This window comes from Ceratotherium simum, chromosome X (genome assembly GCF_057802395.1).
Source record: "Ceratotherium simum simum isolate JZ-2026a chromosome X, ASM5780239v1, whole genome shotgun sequence".
Taxonomy (NCBI): Eukaryota; Metazoa; Chordata; class Mammalia; order Perissodactyla; family Rhinocerotidae; genus Ceratotherium; species Ceratotherium simum.
In genome coordinates this window covers 108808101-108833761 of record NC_141940.1, presented here as the reverse complement: position 1 = coordinate 108833761, position 25661 = coordinate 108808101, and the positions used below count along the sequence as shown (strand labels likewise).

Sequence of the window (25661 nt, the reverse complement as noted above, 5' to 3'; positions counted from 1 at the left end):
GATAACCTTGCTGGGTAGAGTATTCTTGGCTGTACGTTTTTTCCTTTTAGCACTTTAAATATATCGTGCCATTCTCTTCTAGCCTGTAAGGTTTCTGCTGAGAAGTCAGCTGATAGCCTTATGGGGTTTCCTTTGTATGTAACTTGACATTCTCTTGCGGCTTTTAGGATTCTCTCTTTATCTTTAATTCTGGACATTTTGATTATGATGTGTCTTGGTGTGGGCCTCTTTGGGTTTATCTTGTTTGGGGCTCTCTGTGCTTCCTGTACCTGGATGTCTGTTTCCTTCCTTAGGTTAGGGAAGTTTTCATCTATTATTTCTTGAAATAGATTCTCTGCCCCCTTGTCTCGCTCTTCTCCTTCCGGGACACCTATAACACAGATGTTAGTGCGCTTGATGTTGTCCCAGAGGTCCCCTAGACTGTCCTCACTCTTTTTAATTCTTTTCTCTTTTACATGTTCACCTTGGGTAATTTCTTCTAGTCTTTCGTCCAGCTCACAGATCCGTTCTTCTGTATCCTCTACTCTGCTTTTGAGTCCCTCTAATGAATTTTTCATTTCCAGTATTGTATTCTTCATTTCTGATTGGTTCTTTTTTATATCTTCCATTTCTTTGTTGACATTCTCACTGAGTTCATCTATTCTTCTCCCCAGATCAGTGTGCATCCTTAACACTCTTAGTTTGAACTCTCTGTTGGGTAGGTTGCTCATTTCTGTTTCACTTAGTTCCTTTTCTGGGGTTTTGTCCTGTTCCCTTACTTGGAATGTATTCTTTTGCCTCCTCATTTTGCCTCTTTCCCTGTGCTTGTGTCTACGTATTAGGTAGGTCAGCTATGTCTCCTGCTCTTGGATAGGTGACCTTATGTAAGTGATGCCTTAGGAGGCTTCCAGTGTGCTTCCCTCAGTTCTCAATGTTCCAGGGTTGACCCCTATGTGGGCTACATGTGTCCTTCTGTTTTGGCCTGTTTGCTCTCCCTGTAGGCGCCCAGGGAGGCTGAGTTACGCTCCTGGCCAGCTGTTGTAATGCTCAGCTGCTTGTAGTTGTTGTGGGCCCTTCAGTCTCTTTATCAGGTGTAGGGAGCCCCAGCACAGTTGACTGCACGTTCTAATACCACATTTGTGTTGCAGTATTTCTTTTAAGTGAGTAGGCCCCCAGCGTGGCAGGTTGTTAGGCTCAGGGCCTTACAATTGCTGTAAGCCTCTAGCCTATTTGGTCTCTTGTCAGCTCTCTGAGGATTGCAGCTGGGTGGGGCTGGCCTCAGGCACAGGAGAACCCAATTGTTTCAGGCTTTGGAAGGTGGGGCAAACCTCCTATGTGGGTCTTTGAGAAGCTCAAGTCTTCTGCAGCTGACAAGCCCTGCCGCCCACAGGTCCACACACACAGTCAACACAGTCCTGCCCTGTGTGAGCACCCCGACCTCCCCAAGCGGACCCAGTCTCTCCACGGCGGGAGCCCCACACACTCTTCCACCACCCCACACTCTCCACCCGCTCCTTGTGCACACCCTGCCCCGCTCAAGTCGGCTCAGTTGCCAGGCTGCAGAGAATCCAGTCACCAATCTATGCAAGCCCACAAGTTGCCTGAGGGCTTGTTGTTGGGTGGGGCCAGTCTCTAGGGTGGGCTGCCTGCCCTGGCTGAGCTGGATTAAATCTGTGCTCTAGCGGGTGGGGCAGACCCTGGGCTAGCAGGCCCCAGGGAGAACTCCAATGGCGTCTGTGGTCTGTGTCAGCATGCCCACACCAGGCCACAACAATGGCCGCCGCCAGTGTCCCAGTCCCTGGAGAGGTCTCACCCCTCACCGAGATGCACTCAGGGCCTATTAGGTGAGTCTCTTGTCACCAAAGCACTGTGCACCTTTCTTTCTGGTGATTTTAGGATGTTTTCTGAAACGGGTGAGTTTGCGTGTGGGCCCTTTAAGAGCCAGTTTTAGTTTCTTTGTGAACTGGGTTTTCTGGGGGTGCTCCCCAATGCTTTAGTAGCAGGCAAAGTCAGATATTATGCCGCTGGTGTCGATTGTGCTGGGTCCACAAAATGCCCACAGCGGGGGCGCTCCCCGGCTCAGGGCCCCACGCCTCCAGGGAGGCTGCGTACCTGTGAGCTGCTCCCGGCGGCCGTGACGCTGGCGGCTTGTGAAGGCGGCGCTTTTCCTCTCCAGAAGGGAGTCTCTGCCTCTTCCACCTCAGTTAGGATTGTCCGTTGTTGCAGGAGTTCCTCTTATCCAGTTTTCAGTTCTGTCTTGGGGTAGCTTTTCCACGAGTAGTTGTAAATTGGCTGTGTCCACGGGAGGAGGTGAGCTCAGAGTCTGCTTACGCCGCCATCTTGACTCCGCCTCTAGATTATTGTTTTGAGACCTTTTCTCTTTTCTATTGTAAGTGTTTGGTGCTATAAACTTCCCTCTCAGCACTCCTTTAGATATATTCCCACATATTTTGTCATGTTTTATTTTCATTTTCATTCAGTTCTATGTGTAATTTATTTCATTTTTGACTTCCTCTCTGATCACTTGGAAACTAACAAATACATTTCTTTTTTTTTTTTTTTTTAATTTTTTTAATTAATTTATTTATTTATTTTTCCCCTAAAGCCCCAGGCGATAGTTGTATGTCATAGTTGCACATTCTTCTAGTTGCTGTATGTGGGACGCGGCCTCAGCATGGCTGGAGAAGCAGTGCGTCTGTGCGCGCCCGGGATCCGAACCCGGGCCGCCTGCATCGGAGCGCACGCACTTAACCGCTAAGCCACGGGGCCGGCCCAACAAATACATTTCTAAATAATCATTTTCTTTCTGTTTGGAATAGTGCCTTTAGCCATTCTTTAAGGGTAGGTTTGTTAGTGACAAATTTTTTTAGTTTCCCTTCATCTGAGAACGTCTTTATTTCCCCTTCATTCCGGAAGGATAGGTTCACCAGACATAGAATTCATAGTTGACATTTCTTTTCTTCCAGCATTTGGAAAATGTTATGCCACTTCCTTTTGGCCTCCATGGATTCAGATGAGAAATCTGCTGCCATTTGAATTATTTTCCCCTATAGATTGTTTCTCATTGGCTGATTTCAACATTATTTGTCTTTAGTTTTTAGAAGTTTAATAATAATGTGTTTTAGCATAGATTTATTTGAGTTTATCTTATTTGAGGTTTGTTCAGCCTTGAATCTATAGGTTTATATCTTTCTCCAAATTTGGGAAGTTTTCAGCTGTTATTTCTTTGAATACTCTTTCAGCCTCATGTTCTCTATTTCGAATTTTCTCCTCTCTTTCTGGACTTCAATGATAGGAATAATGGGTCTTTTCTTATAGTCTCACAGGTCCCTGAGGCTCTGTTATTTTTTTAGTTTATTTTCTCTCTGTCGTATAAATTGAGTGAACCCCACTGATGTGTCCTCAAGTTCTCTGATTCTTTCCTCTGTTCCTCATTTTTTGGTTTATCCCATTGGTTGAGTTTTTAATTTTGGTTATTGTATTTTTCACTTCTATAATTTTCATTTGGTTCTTTTTTATAACTTCTATTTCTTTTGCTTAGATTTTTCTACTTTTTCATTTGTCTCAAGAGAATATGTAATAGCTCGTTGAACTATTTTTATCACGGTTGCTTTTAAATTGTTGTCACATAAGTCCAGCATCTGATTTGTCTTGGTGTTGGCATCAGTTGATTGTATTCCTTCATTCAAATTGTGATTTTCCTGCTTCTTTGTATGATGGGTGATTTTTTATTGTATTTTGGACATTTTGGCTATTATGTTAGGAAACTCTGGGTCCTATTATATCTTTTATTTTAGCAGGCAGTCTCCCTGTTTTGGTTTGTCATGCAGATTCTTTAGTGTTATAGGACTTTTTCTTCTCTACTTTTAGAAGCTCTCTGTATATTAGTATAAGATACACTCATTGGGGGTATTAAATTTCAAAACTTAGGCAAAATAGATAATTAAAAAAATACACATTATAAAAATTGACTCTAAAGGAAATACCAAACATGAATAAGTCCATACTCATTAAAGGGATTTGCTTAGTAGTCAAAAATTTGCCCATAACATCCCCCCCAATAGCCCACCCTTCCCACCAAACAAAACACAGACACCAGGCCTGGATGTGTTTACAAATGAGGTCTACCAAAATTTAGAGGAACATAACACCTAGCTTATAAAAACTGTTTTAGAGACTGGAAATAGTAGGAAAATTCCCCAATTCATTTTATGTGGTTAGTAATAAATGATGGGAAGGAATCTCAGCATAGAGTAAAGCACAGGGTTATATTTTGTCCCTGTTTTTCAGATGATACATTATATTCAACTCCCATGTCTGCTTGTAATATCAATGGGAATTGCAGTGCTGGCTGTGAAAACCCAGACTTCCTCAGATGCCTGAAGTCATCCCTCTAGCCTCTTCTCCTTTGGACAACTGGAGAGGCATTTGGTGCTTGGATAGACCAATGAATAATTGTGTAGCAGCCCTTTAGTCCTGCAGAAACACTAAAGCTTAAACAAAGAAATTCCATGGCTTCTTCAGGACCAGGTTATAGAAATCTATGTATCTCCTTGCCAGCAGACTATTAGCTTCTGTTTTCTCATTCTTGGCTACTCCTATCTTCAGTTAATGCTGTGAGACTATATTTGCTATTGTTCCATTCCATGCTTTTGGTCAAAACAAACAAGTCTTCTCCTGTATGAGACCCAGGTGGTTGGGATTGTTATTTTTTGTTTCAGCAAATCCATTAATAGGAAATATATCCTATAGAAGATATAAAGAAGAATCAAATAGCAATTTTAGAATTGAATAATAAAATAACTAAAATTTAAAAATTCAGGAAAATGGAGAGGATACAGGGAAGAGTCAGTGAACCTAGATAGAACCATAGAAACTACCCAATTTGAGCAGAGAGAAAGTAGACTGAAAAAATTGAGCGGACTCAGAGACCTGTGGGATTATAATAAAAGCTGTAACATATGTGTGATTGGAGTCCCAAAAAGAGAGAAGAAAGAGGATGGGGATAAGAAAGTATTCAAAGAAACAATGGCTGAAAATTCCCCAAATTTGGCAAAAGACATAAACCTACAGATTCAAGAAGCTTAGAGAATTCCAAACAAGATCAACCCAAAGAAATCCATGCCAAGACACATTATAATGAAACTTCAGAAAAGTAAAGACCAAGAAAATAGCTTGAAAGCAGCCAGAGAGAAATGACACATTATTGGTAGGGGAAAAAATAATTTGAATGACAGGGGTTTCTTGTCAGAAATCATGGAGGCTATAAATAAATGGCACAACATTTTTCACATGCTGAAAGAAATCACTACAAATTCTATATTGAGTGAAACTATCCTTCAGGAATAAAAGGTAAATAAAGACATTCTCAGACTAAGAAAAACTAAAGGAATTTGTCCCTAGTAGACCTACACTTAAAAAATGTCTAAAGGAAGTTCTTGAAATAGAATGGAAATGAAAGAATCTTGAAGCATCAGGAAGGAAGAAAGAACAAAGGAAAGAGCAAAAATATGGGTACAAACAGTAGACTTTCTTTCTCCTCTTGAGTTTTCTGAATTATATTTGACAGTTGAAGCAAAAAGTATAACTTTTTTGATGTGGTTCGCAATGTATGTAGAGGAAATATTTAAGATAATTATATTATAAGCCAAGGAGGATAAAGGGACTTAAAGGGAGGTAAGGTTTCTACATTTCACTTGAACTGGTAAAATTTCAACACCAATAGACTGTGATAAATTATGAATGTATAATGTAATACCTAGAGCAACCACTAAAAGTTTATTTATGTATGCATCTACTTTCATGGACCTCAAGGGCATTATCCTGAGAGAAAAAAGCCAATCTTAAAAGGTCACATACTGTACGATTCCATTTATGTAACATTTTCAAAATGACACACTTAAATTGATGGATAACAAATTAGTGGCTGCCAAGGGTTAGGGGTGGTGGGATGGGAGGGTGTGACTCTAAAGAGGGAGCCTGATGGAATCTTTGTGGTGATGGAATAGTTCTGCTTCTTGATTGCAGTAGTGGTTACACGTATGTATGCATGTGATAAAACGGCACAGAGCTATACACACACATTGAACCAATGTCTATTTCCTGCTTTTAATAATGTGCTGTAGTTATGTAAGATGTAACCTTTGGGAGAAACTGGGGGTAGGAGACACGAGCTAGACCTCTCTTTACTATCTTTACAATTTTCTATAAATGCGATTAGATCAAAATAAACAAATCTTAAAAAGAGAAAAAAATCTCACACTTATTTGGTGAAAATATTTCATCTTTTTTAAAATTTACATTTAATAAGTATTTTTTTCCAAATGGAACATTATTTTTAGTTTTCTCCATTATTGTGAAATTTGTCCCATAGAAATCTTGGGTGGTAATAGCAAATTAAAACAGGAATTTTCTCTCCTAAATGTTATTTTACTGTTTGACTCACCATGGTTTTGAGTTGGGAGCTATTGGTGCCAGTATTTATAGGAGAGGATGATGTGACTGTCTCACCCCCATCTCACTCCCCTGTAAGCAGAACTGCTCTGTGGGGTTACTTTCCAGTAGGAATGCTAAAAAAAAAAAAAATCAAATCCATTGTTATGCCTGCCTTACCATGACCTAGTTTTATAAGTTGGTTGGCTGCAGTCAGAGGTACATTGGTGGCTATGGAATGGAATGGAATTCTCACTACACAAGGTTAAGTAGCCTATATGATTCTCCTCTTTGTAACCTTGACTAACTGAACTTGGATTAACTGCAAGTTTTCTCTTGTGACTATCGTGTTTTCCCCTCATTAATCAAATTTTCTGGAAGCTCTATCTGTACAACTAACTAGACTAGATCTCTCTGCAGAGGTGGGAATAGAAATTACTCTGGGAATCTTGATTGTGTTACTGATTTGCATAGTGTTGATGATTTGTATGTTAATGGGATTGGGAGGCCAAAGCATTGCATATGGGTATAACCTGTTTCCTATTTCAAGTTCTGGAGCTATGCAGGGTCAACCTCACCTTCTTTTTTGGGTTTCTCTTTAGTTCCTTTTTGTTTGTACTTTATTTTAGGGCTAGAATTTAATATCAACTAGCATTTATTTGGACTATGACTTTGAGCTCTCTGCTATAGTATCAGGTACTTTTACATATACCATCTCATTACTCCAAACAGCAATCCTTTATTTTAAGTAATAATTTAGTATTTCAGTATTCCATTATGTTGGCATTATGTTTAAATGCCAAATTAAATATTAAAAACTTAATGAAAGCTGTCAAATGTATTATATATGACACACAGGACACTTACATTAGTTTGACACAATACAATTAGTAAATATGCCTTAAAAGACTTAATATCATTTCAATGTATACAATGAAGGAAATTCAGGAACCATAATCAAGAAGCTCATCTGTTGAAAAAAATTATACAAGATAGAGTAAACCTGACATAGAAAATTTTCATCCTACCATTTACTTACTTTATTCCCCCAATGTTCATCTTTGAAAAAGTTTCTATTTCAAGTATTATTACAGATGTAAAAATAAAGGTGAGATGAGAGATAGCATATCCCAAGGTCTATGTAGTGGTTAAATGATAATGAAACCACTACAGTTCATCATGGTAAAGCAAACACACTTGGAAATGTATTATTGTTATTATTATCATTATGACAGTGTTGAGAGGGGCTCAATTAATCAATCAAGGGTGTAACCATCTGATAGAAAGATGGGATTTGTAATAAGAGGTTTACTATTGGGTGGCAGATGTGGCAGACAGCCCAGACAACAAGCTTGGAATGGTGAACCACACATCCCACTGGCAACATTTGTGGCACCGGAAGTGGATCCACATGCACATATTTACTCAGAGGAGTGGGAGAGGGGAGAGAAATAAGAGCACGTGTGTGAACGGGATTATAAAGCAGTGGACTCCCAAATTATGAGCCAACTTTCAAAATGCACCCGTAATGTGAAATCCAGTTTTGTCTCCTTAAAAATGCTAATAATAACAAGCACTGCTTGTATTGGAATATATATAATAGTAATAGTAACTGTAGATATGTTTTTAGTCAATAAATTGGCTCTTATGTAGTGTGGCAGGCAGCCTCTAAGATGGCTCCCAGTGATCTCCGCCGCCTGATGTCCATGCCCTTGTGTACTTTTCTCCCCTTGAGTATGGGCTGGACTTATCGACTTGCTTATAATGAATAGAATATGGCAGAAGTAATGGGACGCCACTTCTGATGTTAGGTTATGAAAAGACTGTGACTCCATCTTGGAGTGCTCTCTCTTGGACTGCTTGTTCTGGGGTGTATTAGTCTGCTTGGGCTGCCATAACAAAATACCACAGACTGGGTGGCTTAAACAACAGAAATTTATTTTCTCATGAGTCTGGAGGCTAGAAGTCCCAGATAAAGGTGCTGGCTGATTCTGTTCCTGATGAGGGCGCTTTTTCTGTCTTGTAGGCAACGACCATCTCACTGTGTGCTCAGATGGCCTCTTTGTGTGTGGGGGGAGAAAGAGAGAGAGAGAGAGAGAGCGTGAGCTCTCTGGTGTCTCTTCTTACAAGGACACTAATCCTGTTGGATCAGGGCCCCACCTTTATGGCCTCATTTAACCTTAATTACCTCCTTAGAGGCCCCATCTCCAAATACAGCCACGCTGGGGGTTAGGGCTTCAACTTATGAATTTTGAGGGGACATAAACATTCAGTCCACAACGTGGGGGAAGCCAGCTGTTGTGTTCGGAGGCAGCTCTGTGGAGCATGTTAGTGAGTTTGGAAGTGGATCTTCTATGGCCTGCCAACAGCCCTGTGAGTGATCTTTGACGTGGCTTCTGCCCTACTTGAGCTTTGAGATAACTGCAGCCCTGGCCCATACTTAGATTGCAGCCTCATGAGACTTAATCAGCACCACTCAGCTAAGCTGCTCTTAGATTCTTGATCCACAGAAGCTATGAAATAATAAATGTTCATTGTTTCCAGCTGCTAAGTTTGGGCTAATTTGTTATGTAGCAATAGATAATTAATACATATCATATTATTTAATATTTGACTCTTCAGTTCCTATATTAGAAGCTTCAGAAGTAGGATCCATCACTAAGAGAGCCTGATTATCATCAGGGAGTGGAAGAATAGGGCATTTGAAAAGAGACCAACAACTCTCTCTATTTACAGTCTTCTTCCTAGAAATGATTTATGTAATCTGTGAATATCCTGATGAGTATAATGATTTTATCTGACTCAGGAAATTATGTGTTTTATGGGAGCTACCTCTAAGACCTTTGATTCTGCAAATCCTTCCTGAGTAGAATGTATGGAAAATCTTTGTTTCTACAAGATTTCACAGATGCGGTTGTCATTGAGCATAATTTTTACAAACGATCACCACATGGTCTACAGGGTGAGAGTTTGATCGTCAGCAGGAGGTAAAACTTGGCGAATGAACCATTTACAATTACAGTGCTGCTCTCAACGTTCCCGAATGCCCAGTGTAAGGATCCGTTTGCCTCAAGCCTCTTAAGACTGGACTACCCCGTGCTCCATTGGCATGCTGGAGTGGTTACATTCGTAGCCAATTAGCAGGGTGGCATACACTCCGCCAAGAAGCCCCAGTCTCTATAGACCCGGTATAGAGAGTGAAATTAGCTGAGACAAATACCTGTTAATCCCCTGTTCTTGGCCAGCGTGGAGCGCCTACTGTGCAGTGCTAATAGTTCTGGGAAATCCCAATTCCCAGTGTCAAGAGTTGAACAGACTAAGTCTGTTAAATGAAGAAATTTACAGCGCATTAGCTTTGATCAAGAAATTCTAGGTGCAAGTCTCTTAAACAAATGAAGGCTGCTTGGGAATACAGGTCACCCTTTCTGGGAAGCTGTTTTTGAGGGAGTTTATCTTCCCTCTTTCCCATGCCAGAGCCAGGGGCAGAAAAGTGGCAGTTTGAGTGGCTGGACCTGGGGGCAGTAGAAGATAGTCTTATTTGAACAAGAAGAGAGAACTGAGTGACTGTACCAGAGTTTTGTCCACGGGAGCTTGGATATGGTTTTCGAAAAAGCGAAATTGGTGACAAAAATCGCAGGAGCCCTTTCAGCTTCCAGTGAAGCCTTGTTTATACTTATATGTGTAAGCTGCGCCCTCTGCTGGCTGGATCAAGCCATGTCCCTGTCCTTCCCCCACTCCCCCGCCCCCCTTCCTGGGAAAAACGTGTTGTATTTTCCCATCTAAATTATGTTTTCAGTTGCATTCTATCAGCCCGATGCTGTCTATGCAAAGAATGAGGCAAGCAGATTTGCAATCATGGCTTGCACCGTACTCAAAGCTCTGCATAGCGGTTCTCAGAGAAGGCTGAAGGATTCAGAGTTACTGGGGACACACTATAAATTTTCAGACTCTGATTCCTTGGCTAAGTTTGCAGACATCCAGGTTCGTTTTTTGTGGCATGTCTTTTAATGTAACCTTTGTCCCACTATGGAAGGCAGAAAAATCTTTCCTTAGTCCCAGGAAATACTTTTAATTCAGAAATGCTTTTAATTCTTGGTTATGTGAAATAGAAGGGAGTTTGGCAATTGCCCTCTGCTCTGGATAAGGCAATGGAGAGAGAACGAATAAAATCAGTGAAAGAGGAGGAGGGTGGGCTGAGGAGACCAGTGAAGGGAAGAACAGATTGATCTTCTGCTCAAGTGCTGCTTTGCCTTGAGCCTGGGAAGAAAGATGATTTACATTTTGACATGTCAGTGAAAGGAAACCAAAAGAAGTTGTGAAACTAACAATTTGTTGAGAGCTTCTCAGGAGTAAAACACTTTCCAGTCTTTTATTCCAAAAAAGGAAGGCAGGGGAGAAAATACAGCCCAGTCCCCTGAGATGAATTAAGCCTGCCATGAGGAGTGGTGGTGGTAGATGGTGCTGTAGAATTTTATTTCTGGAAAGGCATATTGAAAACGTAGTCCAGGATGTTTGTGAAAATGAGCCTACATCATTCAATCCCTTTAGACATTGACACACATCATTTAACACTCTCCCCTCACCCCCTGCACAGAGGTTGGCATTGTTTGGTGTAGTTGGCAGGACTAAGACCCATGACAAATAACACAGGTGCTTTTATAAATTGGGATTAAGTCACAGTTAGCAGAGATGTACAACTGAGCTGTTTGGATAACTCTCTCCATCCTCCAGCCGGCTTTAGTTGATGAAAGCATTCTCTAATAACTGTGGTCACTGTATGCTCATTCCATTTATCCCAATTCATAAAAATCAAATCTATAGCAAAGAAATTTCTATTGATGTCAGGCCTTGGAAAATTTGCTTTCAGGCCAAGACCAAGCGTGGGGGATGTTAAGCCCTTACAACAATGGATTCCAGCTACTCATATTTACCAAGAGTGAGGGATCAGGACCTATGCTGTTATTCTACAATAGAATATTATGGCGATTGCATGGGGACACTCCACAGACATGTTTAATCTGCAATTTGTATGCAATATAACATTGGTGAAACCTTTTAGCTTCTCTAAGCCCTTAGTAGCAAAAAAAATCAAGCATTTTGCTTGCCATTTTGATTTTAAAGATTGTATTTTGGTAATTTTTCCTATATATGCAATATATTCAAGTTAACAATTGTTTGATAATCCAATCCTTATAATTGAGAGTTGTTCTTTCAATACCAAAGTGTTTACCAATAACTCACTGGAGTAATGGTTCAAAGTGTGGGTTTTGGAGTCAAACAGACCTGGATTTGACCTTAGTAGATGTATGCTCTTAGGTAAGTTATTTCTTGTCTCTGGACCTTAGTTTTCTTTAATTATAAAATGAGGATAATTATAGTACCTACTCATGGAGTTGTAAGGATTTAGTTAAATTATGCATAAAGAGTTTATCCTGGGCCAGTTCCGTGGCTTAGTGGGTAAGTGCGTGTGCTCTGCTACTGGCGGCCCGGGTTCATATCCCGGGCGCGCACTGACGCACCGCTTGTCTGGCCATGCTGAGGTGGTGTCCCACATACAGCAACTAGGAGGATGTGCAGCTATGACATACAACCATCTACTGGGGCTTTGGGGAAAAAAAAAGGAAGAGGATTGGCAATAGATGTTAGCTCAGAGCTGGTCTTCCTCAGCAAAACGAGGAGGATTAGCATGGATGTTAGCTCAGGGCTGATCTTCCTCACACACACAAAAAAGAGTTTATCCCAATTGGCCCATATAACTTCTAGAAACATTAGCTGTGTAAGTGGTACATCGACTAGACAGGAATCTTGGGATGGACTCAGACAGCATCAGCATTTCTTTTTGTCTCCCATTGTCCTTTTACATTTTTTTGTGGAAAACGTTCTTCTCCCACTGTTTAAAACTTCAGTCAAGTCCCAAGATTTCCTGGCTACTCATAGGAAAAAAGCAAGTTCTAAGGTGACTTTAATTTGCAAACCCAATCTCAATTCAGTTAAACTTGTCCAGTCCCAGATAGTCCAAGCCTGCTTTCTGATATGAAATTTCTCTTTGTTCCCTGCTTATCTTCCCCTGCTTGATGCTTAGGGATTCCAGGAAAGAGGAGCAGGAGAGTTCTTATTTGCTGGCTGTGTTTTAGGTTTTGCGATCTCTGGTCCAATATTTGAAGATGATCCTCTCAGAGCATTTTTTGAGTTCTGCAGAGACCCCCTGCTGGGCCTCCCTTGATTCAGGCAGTGCTCGTCCCTCAGCCAGCTGCCCCATCCTCTCTAAGTCTCTGCCCTGGTGATACACACTATGGCCTCTTAGTCCTGCAGGCTCCACACCCCTGCGGGCTGCTCTCTTGGGCAGGGTTCACATCTGGTCCCCAGGATTTATACACATTTGATCTGTCACGGAGGGAAGTGTAGTTACTTCCCAGAGGCACCCCTTTAATCTGATGTCTCCGGCTACTTTGGCTCTCTAAAGCGCGAGCCAACTACCAGTTGTTGAACTGGTTCAATGTGTTCATCTTCTGTTGAACACATATTGAGCTCTCCAAGTGATGCCTATGGAGCCCATCTCACTTGGCTTGGAGATAGGAGGTATTGCTCCCATCCTATCCCATCCCCTTGGAGGGCACAATGGTGAGACTGGGAATTCAGCCCTCTCCAAGAAGTCAAAAATTATTCTCCTTATAAATTATCTTAATTTCCAACACTTTACTTTTATATCCTTGATGTGGATGAAATATCTAACTGGCACTCATTCTCCTACTATAAAATTTCCTCATGGTAGTCTGTCTTACAAGTCTCTTCAGTATCTGATGTCCTAGTGTCTCAGTCAAAACTCCCAATTAAACATCCTTTTATAGCTGTTGTGATCTATATGAAAGACATTTTATTTGATTTATACTTTTCTCTCATCTAGTCCCCATTGTGACCAAGTGGTATACATTTAAAGGTAAAAACATAACCTTTTTCTGAGAAACTTAATAATCTAATTAATTTTCCTAAATGCTGTTGATTGGCCAGTTATTTTAATATTAACCACAGAGAAAGTGATGCTCAAGGAAAATGTATTGATTTGCTATATTTTCAAGGTGTATTTCAAGGCGTTTTATAACTAGGGTAGAATCTTCTCAGTGCTGGTGCCTGGCCCCAAATTATGAAGCTTGTTTTTGGGTTTCTAGAACTGTGTGGAAAACAGAAGCTGCGCTGAGCATGTGCAGTAGTTCATGAGTCAATTCCTGGTCATTGATTTTCAGCTTAAGTGAAGCAAAGACTGAGGGAAAGCCAGCAATTTAGCCAATTCTTTTGTCATTTGCCAAAGCTTGGTTCTCTGTCTCATGGAAACCAAAAATAGTATAATTCTTTGCTGGCTGCCCCTGATATCTAGAGGAGCTGGGAGGCAGAAAAGTAAGAGAGATTTGTTGGGAGAGGGAATCTGGCGTGGCCCAGGCCTTGGTGCACTTACTGCGCCATTCTGCCCACTTCCCAAAGCCCTACAAGTTCTCTTTTCACAGCCCCAGAAAGAGAGAGAAAGCCTCGAAGGTAGTGATAAAAGGGGATTTAGGCCATGCTTAGGATCTAGGGATTTATAGCATAGGGGGCTCTTTGAGGGATTTTAAGCTGGGGAGTGACATGTTCATGTTTGCTTTTTATAGATGGTCATTCTGAGTTTAAGGGAAAAAGATGAAGGCATGAAGATCTACTAGGAGATTGTGGTAAGTCCTGGCCTGACTCAAGTGCTGGGAGTAGAGATGGAGAGCAAGTGGCAGAATTCGGTAATACTTAGAAGATGATATTGACAAGACTTGGTGACTGGGTGTGGGGCCTGAAAGAGGATGATGGATATAGGAAGACTTTATGGTGAATTATGTGGAACAGGAGACACGTTAACTGGGGTAATGTAAATCATGGTGTGAGTTTCATTTAGTTCTTTGAAAATATGGAATGGCTGCCATTTAGCAGGCATTGGGTAAATATTTATTGACTCTGTGAATGAATTTTAGTCTAATAAAGGAGTATAGCTAGGCTGTTCATATAAATGTGTTGCACAGCATAATTGTAACTTAGCTATAAAACCGAAAGGGCTATTTTTAAAAACCGGTTTCCTTTTCATCACAGTGGGTTATGTGTGCTGCCTCAGCAGGTCAATGTAGGAGGGTCCCTAGGAGTTGGGGTAGTGATCCCAGGGGGTGGATGATAGGGAAACACAGTAAAAACAGCTTGTCAAAGTGACCACTTTCTTGGCTCACATTTAGTTTTGTCTCTTTGCAGTCACATTCTGCCAGCAGTATCACTGTGAAAATGTAATAGTCTTGCTAAAAGTGGCTTTGTGTGTGTGGGCAGTGGAATAGAGAAATAGAAGACATTTCTAGGATGCCATTTCAACCATGTAAATGAACACTTACCATGTACCTGGAATTTAAAGGAAGTTGTTTACTACTTTCTGCTGGGTTTCATGGGAATTAGGGTTTTCAAGGTAGATGAATGAGTGGTTTGGATCCCTATGGCATAGCTCCAAGTGGAAATCTGAGGTGACTGTCACTGGGTATCTGTGTTGGAGCCAGAATGATCCAGTTTGATTGTATACATTTATCAGGCTAACTGGGTAACTATCGAATCAACGGGAATGATGACCTTTTCTATATATACACCGCATATGTGTGTTGGCCTGAAGGAATATGACTACATTTAACCAAGTGATGGTGGATTAGCTTAGAACAGCTGGAGAAGAATAATGAGTTCAGTGTTTTGAGGACTACTGACTTTCTACAGGGAGCTACAAACTCATGTGAGGCTCAATTAAAACATTAATCTGGCTATAAGCTCTGTTATTGAATATAAGAGGAAACAAATTGACAAGGTGGCTTGTTTTTGAACAAAGCAACTGGCCCATGATGATATTATTTTGATGTATCTGGAATTATCATAATAGCTAAGTCCAACAATAAATAGAAAAATGAATGGCAGTGAGAATCCAACAGAGACCATTTCTCTAAGAATAGGAGTCAGAATATGCACCATTGTATTCACAGTATCATTAAAATATGAATAAACAGCAGCAACTTTTTATACAGTGAAAGAACCTCCGACAGGGCACTGAAAATTGAGTGGTGTGTGTTTAATAAATTAAAGTCAACAAGAAATGGCTATTTACCAGGATGCAGGAAGGACTCAGAGAATAATGGGGGTTTAGCCAGGGACATAAATGAAACTGATTTATTATTAGGTGGGGTTTTAAAGGTTTAAAAAATGTTATATATGGCAAAAGTTGGGAGAGGAGGAGAGGGAATGGTGAGAGATGAGACTATAGAGTTTAGCTGGTGCTAAATTGTGAAGGGCCACGTTTTAATAAGTCAAGGTGTTTGGGCTTTATCTTGAGAGAATCTATTCTGGAATTTTAATCAGGAGACAAAAAGATCAGTTAGCTTTGGCTGTATAATAAACCCAAAACTTAGTGGCTTAAGACAATAGCCTTTTATTATTCATCATGAATCTGTGGGTGGACTGGGCTATTCTTTTGGTCTAGGCCCGCTCAGCTGAGGCTGGATAGTCTAGGAAGGCCTCATATATCAGGGACCTCAGGTAGGGTGATTGGGATATCTCTCCACATGGTCTCTCATCCTGCAATAGGCTCTCCCAGGCTTGCTCTCACAATGGCTGAAGGGTTCCCAACAGCAAGAGAGGGCAAGCACCAATGTGTGAGCACTTTTGAAGCCTCTGTGTCCTGTTTATTAATTTCCCGTTGGCCAAGGCAAGTTACGTGGCCAAGCTCAGATTCAAGGGGGGGGGGGAGGAATAGATTCTACCACTTGATGGGAGGAACTATAAATATTGTAGTCATTGTTTTTCCTGATCTATCACAATTAAATTTGCATTATGGACAATGGACTAGAACATGGCAAGCCCTTGGGAAGTAGAGGTAGGTGACAGTTGCAATAATCTAAAAGAATGGTAGTAATGGATAGTGGCAATAGAGCTAGAGAGATGTCGAGAATTCAAGAAATATTTAGAAGATAAGATTAACAGACCCTGGCAATTAAGGATAGTGTATGTGTATGTGGGTGGGTGGAGAGTATGTTCAGAATTAACCATGCTATTCATGTTTTTGGCTTGAGCTTCTGAGTGAAATTAGATTTATGATAGTCCTCTGGGGATTCTTTATTGATACATTTATATATTTGTAGCTGAATTAGACTAGTCTAAAAAGTTTAATCTCTACTTGACCCTACAGCTAAATATGAGAAAGAGAACTAGAAGTACAGATCTTACTAGGTAGAGAAGATGCAGATAGCTCTCACCTATTCAGACAAACATGATGGTTTTTCTAGTCATTAATAAAAGTTCTCCGGACATTGCTTGTACATCTACTGTGGATGGAAGGAACGGGTCATTATGTGACAACTAGTTCAATTAGTCAAATATATATGGGCTACCCTCTATGCCCAAGTTACTGGGCTAAATCCTTAGGGCAATTTGAAGAGACATAAGCCCTTGACTTGATTCCTTTTGTGTTGGGGAATGAGCCATATTTACAGTACCCAGAAAAAGGTTTGTCACAGTTCAGAGCTGTAGGTAAGTGTTGAATCAATGGGAATGATAGTAAGGTCTTCAGAAGTCCTCAGGAGGAAGCAGGATTCAGAATTCAAGCTGTTTGGGTAGAAGTCAAATGGGTAGAATGTATACTCGGGAAGGTGATTCAATTTTAAGTCAGTTTCTCAGAAAAAGTTGACCTGTTTGGACTGAATTACTTTTACAACTGAATTATGAAAAGACAGACCACAATAGGTTTGTTTATATGTAGGATGCTTTATTGCTAGCTCTCTTGCTTTTGTCAAAACTCCTTTATAAAGGTTCATTTAATAGTCTTAAAATGTTTTTCCTTATAATACTTGTTTGTTATAGTGAAAATATAGTGCCACCTCTCCCTTTTTTTGTAAATTTATACAAAATGCTATGGAGGACTGAAACAACTATCTGGGTAACTCAGCTTTCTACAATTTAGGTAAAAAAATGTAGGTAAGATTTTGTATAAATTATCCAGATAACTAAGGTACATATGTATATATATATTTGGTTTTTCTAGATAGTTGTTATAAGGTTACCATTGAGTCAGAGCTTCCAATGTGGCCTTGGTTCCTCTCTCTGATTTTCCATTGTATTGATGTAGACATTTTCCATATTGAAAAGGAGGTTGGAGTATCTCCTTTAGCCATTGTAAAAATGCTTTGGCATTTGTGTCCAATGATTAGGGAACCCTTGTTTCACTTCCTAAGGAAAAATAAATTCTCTATAATATTTAGACCATTCTTGCAACTGCTGATGGTGGTGATAGATAACGAAATAATGATTGCTAACACTTTACATGCATTTCCTCATTCACTCCTAACAACAGCCCTATAATGTAAGCACTATTTTATCCCCATTTTACAGAAGGTGAAACTGAGGAACAGAGTGGTTAAGACACTTTTCCAAGGCCACATAGGTGATGAGTGGCAAAACCAAGACTGGAACCTGTGGAAGATTGGATTATTGTTCAAACATACTCATGTTCTCACCCACAACTCCAGGGTAGGAGTATACTAGCCCATCCCACTGATGTTGGGCTCGGCTACGTGACTTGCTTTGGTCTCCTGGTAGGTGGGCTGTACTTTGCCACTCGTTGCCTTTGATCTCGGCCATAGACTTGAATTGGCCAGTGGGATATTAGCAGAAATGATGCAAGCAGAGGCTTGAAATGTGCTCATGTGATTGGGCTTGTCCTCTTGCATTTCTGCTATTATCATGGTGAGAAGAACATGCCCTAGTTAACCCACTGATCTGAAGAGGAAGAGACATGTCAAGCAGACCTAGACTCAGCCAACAGCGTGAAGCCAAGCCCAGCTGAGCCCAGCTGAGATCAGCGGAGCCACGCCAGCTGACCCACAGATGGGTAAGTAAGAATAAGTGATTGTTGTTTTAAGCCACTGATTTTGGTGCAGTTTGTTACACAGCAAGAACTAACTGACAAAGAGCAATCTAAGTCTAAGAACCTGCACTATTAATCACTATTGATGCATCAAATTCGGAATTATTCCTAAATTGACTTTTCTAAAACAACTAAATCAAGACGTGCCAGTTGTCTTAAATGATTAACTCTGTAACAGTATGTGATACATACTATTATAGAAGTATTCTTTCTGGAAGTTACATGTCTTCATATCTCTTCCTCTCACTTCTTTTCAAAATTAAGAATACAGATATTTGGTTTTGTTTAATGTTCAGTTCACCCAGCTTATATGTACACATTTCTTGGTCCTCAGCTTCTAGATGTAATCCACTTATGAGTTAGGGAACATGTCTGCCACTCTGAAACAATATCTGAGATGGATAAGTGAACACATTTTGAATGACACAAATGGTTCCCATCCACAGAAAAGCAATGACGGGGAAGGAAATGGAAAACTGGATACTTACAATAAAAATAACTAACAATGTGAAGAGGTTTGTTCTGCACCAATGGGCCAGAGATGTAAAATTTAGATAGAGATGTGGACAATAGCTACCTGAGCAATGACAGACTTTGTTTTTCACCTTTTAAGATGTTGATCTTATGCATTTAAAATAGGGCTGAGAGAAGTGGAAAGCAGGTCAAGGTCTTGGTTTGAGCTCTCCTATGTTCAATCCCTGAAGCTTTAGGGCATAAAATAGTGAAGGAGATTATATAGTTTAGAAACACAGAGTGATTGTCTAGCCTCCTCCCATGGACTGTACATTTATTTCACGTGGTATTTCCTGAAATATATTCTGAGAGTTTGGGATTTTGTGGGTATAGGTTTTGCAAATGCATAGTCAACTCAAAAAGTTAATAAATATCTTTAACATTAACTTTTTTTAAAAATTTTATTTATTTATTTATTTTTTCCCCCAAAGCCCCAGTAGATAGTTGTGTGTCATAGCTGCACATCCTTCTAGTTGCTGTATGTGGGACACGGCCTCAGCATGGCCAGAGAAGCGGTGCGTCGGTGCGCGCCCGGGATCCAACCCGGGCCGCCAGCAGCGGAGCGCACGCACTTAACCACTTAGCCACGGGGCCGGCCCAATAAATTTCTTTATTGCAGGAATTCTTCTAGACTTTAATGTATTAAGATGCATTATGAATATTCCAGAGAGGGGTGGAACATGCAGCATTTCGTAGGCTATTTGTTCATGAACACTGTTCAAGGAGTAACTCCCAGGGCTAAAGTGATACAGAATATACATTGGGGAATTTTGCTCTGACATATTTCTCTAATGAAATCCTGTTGCTTCGGGGACCCTGGTCTACCCTATTATAATATCGAGTGAAATAAGTAGAGAATAAGCTTTATTGGCCAGATTCTTCTTGGTGCAGAAGGGGAGCGTGCCTATGTAAATTTACGTAGTAGTGAGGTACATGTGAATTATGGTACCTGACTTCATGGAATCAAATTCTGCCTTACCACTTACTAACGGTGTAAGCTTGAGTGTCTATGCCTCAGTTTTCTCATCTATAAAGAAGAATGATAATTAAAGTATGTAATCTTGTAAATTTGTTGTGAGGATTTAATGAGATAATAAGTGAGAAGCAATTAGTATAGTGCTTGACACATGGTAGATTCTTAATAAATATTATCTTAAATTATAATTATTATATATTTGGTAAGGGACTTTTATCCAGAATATATAAAGAAATCTTGCAACTCGATAATAAAAAGACATAATCCAATACCTAATTAAAAAAGGGCAAAGGGCTTGAATAGACATTTCTCCATAGGCCAATGGCCAATAAGCACATGACAAGATGCTCAACATCATTCGTCATCAGGGAAATGCAAGTCAAAACCATAGTGAGATATCACTTCACTTTCACTAGGATGGCTACAGTCAAAAAGACAAATAATAACTGCTGGAGAGGATGTGGAAACACTGGAACCCTCATACATTGCTGGTGGGAATGTAAAATGGCGTAGCTGCTTTGGAAAACAGTTTAGCAGTTCCTAATAAGGTTAAACATAGAATTGCCATATGAGTCAGCAATTCCACTTCTAGGCATATACCCACGAGAAATAAAAACATACATTCACATAAAAACTTGTCCATGCCATGTCATAGCAGCATTATTCATAACAGCCAAAAAGTGAAAACAACCCAAATGTTCATCAACTGAAGAATGGATAAAGAAAATGTGGTCTATCTATACAATGGAATATTATTCAGCAATAAAAAGAAATGTGGTACTGAGACATGCTACAACATGGATGAACCTTGAAAACATCCTAAGCGAAAGAAGCCAGTCACAAAAGGCCACATATTGTATGATTCCATTTATATGAAATGTCCAAAATAGCCAAATCTATAGAGACAGAAAATAGATTAGTGCTTGCCTAGGACTGGTGGGGGTTAGCATCTGGAGGGGAGTGACTACTAATGGGTTTTGTTTTAGGGGGATAAAAATGTTCTAAAGTTAAATTGTGCTAATAGCTGCATAAACCTGTGAATATAGTAAACACATTGAATTACACACTGTGAATGGGTGAATTGTATGGCATATGAATTATATTTCAATAAAGTTGTTAAAAATTATAATTATTATTATTAAGCAGAGTGGCCGGCTCTAAGTTGTGAGACTTCCCACTTTATAGAAATGTCTAGTATCAGTTGGATCGCTCCCATAGCTGCTAATTGTGCTGTGGAACTAAGACTTTCCAGTGAGGTCTGAAATATGAGTTGGAATGGCTGGGAAATTGCTCCCCCTCTTTATGATTATGATAGAGCTTTGTGCTGAGGCCTCTGTCTGATTACAGTCTTCGTATCTGGTTGCTAAAAGGATGAGGAAAGATGTGGATGAGGCCAAATTCACAGCCCACTGAGATGATCATCACCAGGAGTCTTTGCATCTCACTCCCTAGCCAGAGAATTTCTTCTCACGTGCAGATTGGCCTTTGGGGAATTCTCTTGTAGAGTCCACAGCTGGGAAGTGATTTTCTCCTTCAGTTTGGTTATAAGGTCTTCTTTTTATGTCTTTGGAAGTGAGCTCATTATTTCTGTTTTATAAAACAGAATGTAAAATCACTTTCTTTCAACCAGCTAGCAGCATAGCTGGGCAAAGTATGGTTTTAGATTTAACATTCAGGATTAGATTGGGAACTTTTTCTTCTTCTTTATGTTTCTCTCTCTCTCTCCATAGACACACACGCGCGCGCACACACACGCACACGCACTCATATGCATTATTTTATGCTGAACTATTTGAAGAATTGTTGCAGACATCATGACATTTTACCCTTAAGTACATCATCCTAAGAACAAGGACATTCTCTTATATAAACACAATATAACTATGACCCCCAGGAAATTTAACATTCATAAAACACTATTATCTAATATACAGACCATATTTTCCCAGTTACAGATTGGGAACATTTCGGTTTTGTTTTGACAGCCTTTCTAGAACCTCCAAGTTTTATTTAGGTGCACTGCCTTTTGGCTTATCATACAATATTATTATTTTCTAGTCACTTGCCCTCACTCTGCTAGGCTATGAGTTCACAGCTTGGTTCACAGTTGAGGTTCAGCACACACTCGGGTACCACCCACTCTTCTGCTCACAGTGCCACCTAGTGTGCTATGCATAATGGATGCTCAATAAATTCTTGAGGAATTGGATTGAACTGAATACTGCCATGGTCCATGTTGTGGAGATACACGGTATTTCCGAGTGTTTACTTTTAAAGCTCACTGTAAGTTGCCATTGACTGCCCTTTTCTCCTTCAGATTTCTTGGCATTGCCATTGGTCTTTTGTACACCACATCTGCCTACCACACTCATATTATCTTTGGTGTAATTTTTGACAGCTCATGAAGTACTGGGAATAGAAACGGAATAAGAGTGATGATGTAAGTGGAAGAGAATGAGATGCTAGTTCCATTCACAGGAAGTTGGTACTTATAAGCTGGTGTGAGCTGTCTTGGTGGCAAAACCAAAAAGTCACCAATACTTTTGAGCAGTGCAGGTTGCAATTCTCAACCCTGTTTCCATGTTCTTTTGACACCACAATGTTATGACACCACGATGGTTCCAGGATCAGATCAAACTGGAAGCAAAGGATCCCAAAGGCTTTAAACTTTAGTCCTCGTTGGCAGGAAGATTTGTCATGGTGGTTGTCCATTCGTCTATTTTGCCTTGTTAGGAAGCCTGCAGGACTGTGACATTTTAAAGGCTTGTCAAGTTTACTAGATCCATGAACCATACTCACGTTGTTGAAATTATGCTTTAAGGACAAAGGTGATGAAGGAGTTCCAGACAGAGAACTTTCTCCCAGCATACATTTGGGAGCACATAAACATCTCATATAACTTACTTTGACAGGCTACTCAACAGTAAAATTAAGGAAAGGAATGGATATAAGTTCAGAAGCTCTGAAGAACCTTAATCCAGATCGGTGGAAACTAGAACCCAGTGTTTTCAAGATGTTGACTATTGATTGAAGTCAAGTGAAGCCTATTTACTTACTTCAATGTTTATATATGGATGCAGAGACCATGCTTGACACAATTTATTCGTCTTCATCAAGTGGTTATGATGTGATAAAGATTTCTTTCCTATTTATCAGTGGAGAACTTGAAGTATATGGGTTGCTAAGTAAATACTGAAAAATGAGAACTGAGAAGACCTTTCAATGTACTGTGGAGAAGCCACACTTTTAGCATCATTTCCTTGGCTTTTTCAAATCTTGAAGCAAGAAACCTAATGAATATAGGCTAAACATTTCTGATCTCTAGGGATCTGTAGCAGAGAAGTCTCCATTGAGTTACGTTCAATGTATGTCATTTAAATAAATCCTGATGATATTGCTGAACAAGTATGAGGTTGCTTTTTTTCATCCCAGTGACTTCTACAAAGATGTCTGAAAACACAAGAGATGAAAGTCTTCTGGCCTCAAGAGGGGTGTTTGAGCTGATGTAACTCTGTCAGCAGAGGTGGTGCTATACACAGGTGAAAGAATGAAAATGGCACCCCTATCTTTTCTTCCTCCTCCTATTTGGAGCTTTCTCCTTCTTTCGTAAGCTAGGTGCCCAGAAACACCCTATGGCAGCTCACCTATGTTTGGTCTTGGGCAGTTCTCTCAGCACTTGGGAAGTTTCTTGGCTTTATTGCTGCATTCAACACTTGTTCATTTTCCCAGTGTAAGAGCCTGGCTTGGTGACTGGTTAAATAACCCAATGAATGAATTTACTCTTTGGTGTAAGTGACTAATTTGGTGTAATGCATTATCTTTTAAGATAATTAAAAAAAAACCCTTTAACTATGGAATTTTTTAATGGGATTTTAAAATCAGAGACACTGTTATAAGGGACTCATCTTCAATAATTATCAATACACAGCTGATCTTCTTTAATATAGAGCCCCATCTACTCCTCCCTCCCAGATTCTTTTGAAGAAAATCCTAAATAACATATAATTTCACCTATAAAAATTTCAAGATATATTTTTAAAAGATAAGGACTTAAAAATACATAACCACCCCACTGTTATCATACCTAAAAATTAACAATTCCTTAATATTGTCAAGTATCTAGTCATTCACATTTATCCGATTGTCTTACAACTTTTAAAAATCGTTTATATACTTTCTTTGCATTTGGATCCAATTAAGGTTCATACATTTTGGTTGGCTGATGTCTCTTAAGTCTCTTAATCTGGTTTTCCCTTCTATCTCTCAGTCTCGCTCTCCCCATCTTTCCCTTACCCTCCCTCTTTTGTTGAAGAAATTTGTTATTAGTCCTGTTATTCATCTGGATTTGCTGATCAACCCTTGTAATGTCATTTTATATGCTCTTCTGTCCCCTGAATTCCTGTAAATTGAAAGATTTGGAGGCCCTATCAGATTTATATTTGATTTTTGAGGGCGTGGCAGCTTCAGAGGTGGTTTTGCATGTTTTTTCCTCTTATAAAGGTTTTAGCTGTACCTCACATTTTTTGATATGTTGTGTTTCATTGAAATTATTTTCAAGAAAATTTTCAAATTTTCCTTTTCTCCAATCTCCTTATTTTTGAGTTTTCGTAATTATGATTTATGCTGTTCTTTCATAGTTTCTATCATTTTCTAAAAATTTTTCACTTGTGTTGAAATATCAGATTATAGTTTTTAATCAGTTTTGTGGGCATGACTTTCTGGATTGCCTTCTTTGTAGGAATCCTATTTTACTCCTTATTTTCTTTTTTATCATAATAACTCTGTAGAGAGTCAATTGTGAATGAGTTTTCCTATACTTTTAGAAGGGAGGGGTGGACCACGTAGCTTTTCTGGCCTCACAGATTTACAGACCCCTCTTCTCTGGCTTTTTCGAAGTGATAAAAAGACCTCACTCTTTCTGGGATCTTTCTCCTCTGCTCCCCTCCTACACTTTTATCTGACCTCATCATCAAAGGTGTCCATGTTGTCCCAGTCTTGCTCAATTTGGATTTTCCTCTCAATGTTTTATCCTCATTGTGGGGTTTTGTCTTGGGAGGGAGATTTGGTTTCTTAGTTTTGAAGTATATGGGGCCCAGACTGCTCCAGCCCTGTCATATCTTATGCATCAAGAGCCCCTTGATGAAGGCACTCAGTCACAAATTAAATCAAGCAGAGTGCCTTCCCAGTTTTGGTGGCTGTTCCCAGACTGGCCTGCTGTGAATACTTGCTGATTTGGGGATTCCCTGTACAGGGACATCAGAAGCCGAGTCACCTTCTTTCTGCATCCTCCTACCCAGATGTGTCATCCACATGGGTTATGCAGCTGTTGGAGTTATGTAGTAGCCTGTTACTGGTTTTCCTGCCTTCAGTGCTGTCTCCCTCCAATACCTGCCAGAAAGTCTATCTAAAATGCAAACTGCTTTATTTTTCTCCCTTGTGTACAGGGTAAAGACCATACTCTACAGCACAGCTTTCTAGCCTTCCCTAATTTGCCTGCTTCCTCTGCCTCCTCCCTTGCCATTTTCTGTCTTGCACCACCACTGTCCTGGATAGAGTTCTTACTCATGTCATCTTATTTCCTGCTTCTGGGGCTTTGCTTGTGCTGTGGCTTCTGACCAGAATATCATTCCCATTTCTTTGACTAACTCATCCCTTCAGATCAGTTAACAATTTTCCTCCTCCAAGAAGAAACTTCCCAGAACCACCCCTCCACTCAGCCTGAGTTAGTTACTCCTCCTTTATGCTCCCATAATACCCCATTCACATATCTTTCATTGTACTGATCACAGCATAATTAGCTATGTAAGGGGT

General features: G+C 40.0%; 1 long non-coding RNA gene across 1 annotated transcript in view; it reads left to right on the top strand.

Moving 5' to 3' along the window:
* Positions 1-1714: 1714 nt before the first annotated feature.
* Positions 1715-25661, top strand: part of LOC147911984 (uncharacterized) — a 103271-nt gene continuing 79324 nt past the window's right edge. The window contains exons 1-3 of the long non-coding RNA XR_015550542.1: positions 1715-1823; positions 14052-14111; positions 17827-18325. This is a non-coding gene — a long non-coding RNA (uncharacterized LOC147911984). The remainder of the gene's footprint in view (positions 1824-14051; positions 14112-17826; positions 18326-25661) is intronic.